The sequence below is a fragment of the Chelonoidis abingdonii genome, chromosome 11, assembly GCF_003597395.2.
Source record: "Chelonoidis abingdonii isolate Lonesome George chromosome 11, CheloAbing_2.0, whole genome shotgun sequence".
NCBI classification, from domain to species: Eukaryota; Metazoa; Chordata; order Testudines; family Testudinidae; genus Chelonoidis; species Chelonoidis abingdonii.
Window position 1 is genome coordinate 36,750,615 of NC_133779.1, and position 6,177 is coordinate 36,756,791.

A 6,177-nucleotide genomic window follows, 5' to 3' on the forward strand; every position below is an offset into this window, starting at 1 on the left:
GACACACGTACCCATCCATCCAAAACCTTAGAAGTATGGAAATAAATTAAAGGCAAAGCATGGGCAGTGTGTGAGACCCCCCTTCGGGGAGACTAACCTCAAGGCCCCACTCCTTCAGACTGAGGGCCTGCTCCTACTGCCCCCCCTCATCCACCAGAGCTCCGAGGCCAGAGGAGTCCTGGACAAACCCGTGAACCCCAGTGCTGGCCACATCACCAGGTTGCTGGCTGGTCCCAGCTGCCTGCTGGCCTCTGATCGGAGCTGAGCCCCCACCAGCTTCAGGGGAGAGAGAGGAGCATGGGCCGGGGCCGGGGCCAGGACCTGGCCTATTTTACCCGCCACCCATGGGGGAAAGATTTATGTATTCCTTTCCACCTTCATATTGCTTACACCTCTGTGCAGAACAAACTCCAGTGCCCCCTAAGCCCTTCATTTCCATCTCCAACAGGTACCCAAAATCAATACTTACGCCAGTGTCATCCCACTAATGCTCTGATGCCCAACGTTGAGACTTGCTATGCTTTTCTATCACTTATATCCACAGATCAGCACATCTGACTGTCACACATTCCATGCGCTGGGGCAGTTATTCTGCCTTCATACTGCTAAGGTTTTGTGTTGGAGGGTAAGCGATGAAGCTGGGGGTGGAGTGTGTGTATCGTTTTTGCATTTCTGTTGCCATTATAGTTAAAAAGTTATCCAAACAAACACTCCTAATGCCAAAGTGATGCTTTAGGAAGGAGTGTATGAGAAGCAGCAATATGATCAAAGGAGAGCATCTCAGAGTACATTAGATTTCTTGCAAAAGGAGTACAAAGAAAAGTGAGCTGCTCCCCAGAAAAAATTTCCAAGACATCTATTTTTCCTCAGCTTATTATGAATGTTCCAGAACTTCAAATTGCATCCCCCAATACACCAGAAAATCCACAATTAGCCAAAGCTTCTGGGCCATTTTTCATTTTACCAACCCTCACGCAAAAACACCAGACAGTCAGCATTCTTTCCAGCACCAGACTGAAACTCACTAATGCAACCTTAACTATGGAGCAATTACAACTGCACTGTAATATCGTTGTCAATGGAATGGAAACATTACAGGTGTAGGTGAAGCCCCAGGAGACAGTTACAATAGGAAACCAAAGGAAACCTGGTGAATCATTTTTGGTGTCAGCATCTGCTTTCTTCTTTTACTTTGACACGTTTCCTGCATTAACTCTGTGGATGGAAGGGAGTTGGAACCAGTTCAACAGCGGGAATAGTTCCTGTAGGAAGAGTTTAGAGCAGAGCATGAGTTCTCAGCCTGCGGGTCTGTCCTTCCTATACAACTACTGGGAGAAAGTCCTGACTAGAGCATGGCTAGAAGAGATGTGGGGTCCTGCAAAGGCTCTCAGCAGCGTGTGACTCTGTTGTCCAGGAAAATGGGCTGGGAAGGCAAACTGAGGCATCAGAACCAGCGCAAACCAGGCGACCTGTATTCCTAGTCCCCATAGCCAAGTGCAGGAGGCAGCAGCACTATGGATGCTGGGATACCATGACTTGCAGGAGGACTTGATTCCGTCAATGATTCTCTGCTTAGTCATCATCATCCTCTCCTTCTCCAACACCAAAGTTGGGTGCGGCCAAGGTCAGTTTCTTGGCTTAAGCACGTACCTAGATTGCCAGCCCCTGCCTGGTCACTACCCATTATGGGTACCTGGGTTGCACACCAAGGAGGTTGGCATGGAACGCTGGGTTTGTGGCGTAGTGAGGGACCACTAGCACTTAGCGGGCATGGGGCTGGTCCTGCTATTCTTTGACCCGCCAGCATGATCCACTAGCAGGAAATCCACTCAACCCTCCGGTTATTCTTACAAGGCCCTACATATCCACCTGGCACTTCTACCAGAGGTATCCTGGGCCAAAACCTCACCTTTTCTTACCAGAGTTGCTGCCGTGGCTGTCCTCTAGCCCATGCGTAGGTAGCTGGCAGCACGTCCCGGGAGGAAAGGTGTTGTGTGAATGTAAAACATTATGATGGTCCATATACTTAGTTCCTGCGGCGCTTTCATTTACTACTTCACCCTCTCTCTTCAAACTGATTCCAGTACTCTGTGACATCAACTCATCTTGCTCTTACCCATGGGAGTCGCTGATTGAAAACACCTATTGGGTCACCTTGTCCACTCCCCTCCAGCGAAGCCAGTGCAGGATCGTTCCCCACGCTCTTTCCTCTAGTGCTTTGGCCAGTTTGGTTTGAAATGATCTGAGCAATGGGGCTTCCCCTCCCCCAACCCCAGGGAGATTACTCTGCAGGCTGCCAGCACTGGCTGGATGAAATTCACTGTTGTGCAGAAGAACCAGTTCAAGTCAGAGACACCATTAAGTACGCTTGGAGGGCTCAAAAGGACTTCAGAACCAGCTTTCGAGAAGAGATCAGCTTGTTCAAAAGAGCTGGTCCTGAGAGTCACAGTGGGAGCTGAACACTTCTGAAATCCTGGCCATTTTTAGCAGAGATCTTTTGAAAAGCTGGCTCCAGTTGCAATGTTGCCAAATCTTCTGATATTTGGGGTTTTTCTTAAAGCTCTAGCTCCTGAAGTCACGTGAATGTGAAAGAGCCTCACTTGAAAGTATCAGAGGGGTAGCCGTGTTAGTCTGGATCTGTAAAAGCAGCAAAGAGTCCTATGGCACCTTACAGACTAACAGACGTATTGGAGCATGAGCTTTTGTGGGTGCATAGGTAAAATAGATGCAATGGTATTGTAATGGACCAATACCATTGTTAGGATTCTTTTTGTTCCTAAGTTAATTTAAAAACTCCTCCTTATTGTCCTTAACTCTGTTGGCCATAGATGTCTCCTTGTGTCCCTTGGCTTCCCTTATCAATGTTCTACAATTCCTAACTTTTGATTTATATTCATTGTGATCAACTTTCCCTTTCTTCCATTTGTTATATTATTTTTTAAATTTTTTACAGCTGCCTTCACTTCTCTCTAGACCAGGCTGCTTCTGGAAACAAAGAATGCAGGCCATACTTACAGGATAGGGGACTCTATCCTGGGAGGCAGGGGTTCTGAAGAAGATTTAGGGGGTCGTACTGGACAATCAGCTGAACGTGAGCTCCCAGTGGGATGCTGTGGTCAAAACTGGTAATGCAATCCTGGGATGCATAAACAGGAATCATAAGTAGGAATAAAGAAGTTATTTTACCTATGTATTTGGGATTGGTGCAATTGCTGCTGGAATCCTGTGTCCAATTCTGGTGTCCACAATTCTAGAAAGATATTGATAAATTTGAGAGGGTACAGGAAGGAGCCACAAGAATGATTAAAGAATTAGAGAACATGCCTTACGGTGATAAGCTAAATAGATTGAACTGCTTGAGTCTAACAGAGAAGGGTAAGGAGTGAGTTGATTACAGTCTGTGAGTACCTACCCGAGGAACAAATCTTTAATATTGGGCTCTTTGGTCCAGCAGAGAAGGTATAACATGATCCATTGGCTGGACATTGAAGATACACAAATTCAGAGTGGAAATAAGGCATAAGTTTTTAATGGTGAGAGTAATTAATCACTGGGACAAGTTACCAAGAGTCATGGTGGATTCTCCATCACTGACAATTTTAAAATCAAGATTGGATGTTTTTTCTAAAAGACTTACTCTCAGAACCGTTTGGGGAAGTTCTCTACGTCAGACTAGATGACACAGTGGTACCTTCTGGCCTCAGAATACATGAATCTATATCGACACTCCCACCCACCTCCACCCCTTTTGGATACCAACCATCTCAGTTGCTTAAACAGTTTTTAATTTATTCCCCTACATTCTTTTCAACACTAAAGTTGTATATATCTGCATCTGTACCACTTAAGCAGAGATATTTTAAATTGAATTCCTAAGAAAACTACATACATTACACACACACTTACACATCTGTAGCGCGGGCCAGCTGAAGAAATCAATCCTTTAAGGGATGGAATTGGCCCAAGGAGTTTAGAAAGATCTAGATCAGAGGTTCTCAAACTGGGGGTCTTGACCCCTCAGGGGGTTGTGAGGTTATTACATGGGGGAGTCACCAGCTGTCAGCCTCCACCTCTAAATACTGCTTCTCCTCCAGCATTTACAATAGTGTTGGGCATAAAAAAAAATGTGTTTTTAATTTATAAGAGGGGGGAGTGTCGCACTCAGAGGCTTGCTGTGTGAAAGGGGTCAGCAATGCAAAAGTTTGAGAACCACTGATCTAGACAGTGCAATTACTTTACAGTGTAGTTATAGTAAAGGAAAAGCACCCACCACTTGGGTTTGTTTGTGAAAAGTGAGTCTTCAAAATGCTGATGAGAAGTGGGTGCACGTTATTAAACCCCACTTTAAAATGTCATTCAGCACCACCTGGAAACCCACTGCACATTTATAAATGGAGCCACCTAGTGGAACAGTGAGAGAAATGTAGCTTTAGCCTGCAAGTTTTAACATTTTGTCTGTAGATTATATGATTAGCCCTTTCGCTTGCCTGGGTGAATTTAGCTCTTTTTTCCCCCAGCTACATCAGAAACCACTATGAGATTGTAAATTGCAGTGACACAGCTGGTCTGTTCCCCATATTCTCAAGATCTAACTCACCGCTACAACCGATTTTGAGCAGGTTTCAAAAAGTTAACTTTTTTCCATTTAGCTCTTCTCTGATGACTTAAAGGTTGGAAAAGGGCTAAAATGCAATTGTCATTTTCTCCCTTCACCACGTGTGAGCGGAAATTTTTTCTACTGCAGGAAGGCCCTAGGCTACAGGTTAAACATTCAGCTCAAACACTCAACATCAACCTGGGTTTGCATTCGACCTGTCTTTACAAATTAGCAACATGCCCCGATCCTGCAACTAGCCCTGCACAATCTGATCCTTGCACTCTCAGAGAATCCCATTGACTTCAAGGAGCATTCAGGTGCCCACCCATGCAGAACAAATTGTGGGAACAGGGCCTGGCTTTCACAAGACGTACCTTTCTTGCTCTCTGAATATCCACCAGTATTCAGACTGCCATTCTCTGGGAAGAACGTAAGAGCAACATCCATTGCACTTTCCAATATGGCCCCTCATTTCTACTTCCAATGAACTTGGCCCCCATACCAAGGTGAATCAGTTCAGATATAAAGATTGAATGAAAGAGAGGAAGTGGCCAAAGAAACTGAAAAGGGGTTTTTTGCTCTCTGCACTTGAGTGTTCGCTGATCGACCATTCTCTTAACTCCTGCTAACTCAGTCATCCCTGCAGGAGTGACTCAGTCGTACCAAGATTCACAGATTTTAAGACTAGTATGGCCTATAATCATCCATTCTGACCTGCTATATAACACATGCGTGTTAGAGCTAACGGCTTATGAAATTAGAATGTGAACTGTCATCCTAGCTTTTGTTTTCACTTGTAAGCACTTGGGGCTTTTTTCCTCCTGCAGACACGTAAGTTCCCTGAAGAATACATCAGCCTCTGACTTCAGCGATGACATGCCTGTTTACAGGAGTTTTGGCCATTAGCATCACCTCATCAGATCTCACTGCTGAGCAGAAGTAGGCTTGCTCAATATTTGACTTGGAGACCTCCAATAAAACCCAGAGGCAGATGCTGGCAATGCAATCCATGAAAGTCTCCAAGGCTCAATGTCCCTTAGAGATGTGTGCCACTTCCAAGGACTACAATGGGGGCTGTGCATGTGTGCAGTCAATGCAGCAGTCAGCAAGGGAACAAACTCCTTTGGGTAGAGAGCACTGTGCACCATCTTCCAGATGAAATGAAACAGATGCCCTGGCCTGCTTGTGGTTAAAGGTGTTACAAAAATACCCTAAGAGTAGCAGTTATTTTTTTTCTTCACCTAAAGAAGCTGTAAGTGTACTGTACCAATACATAGCTCTCTCAGATATACACAACACACACAATTTCCTTGTGCTTTCAGAGGAATGGTTACTTTGCTGCAGATTTAAGTAAATGACTTAATGGTTCAAAAAAGAACCAGATATGTTCATGGAGGATAGGTCCATCAATGGCTATTAGCTAGGATGGACAGGGATGGTGTCCTTAGCCTCCGTTTGCCAGAAGCTGGGAATGGGTGACAGGGGATGGATCACTTGATTATTACCTCTTCTGTTCGCTCCCTCTGGGGCACCTGGCATTGGCCACTGAACGAAGACAGGATAATGGGCTAGATGGACCT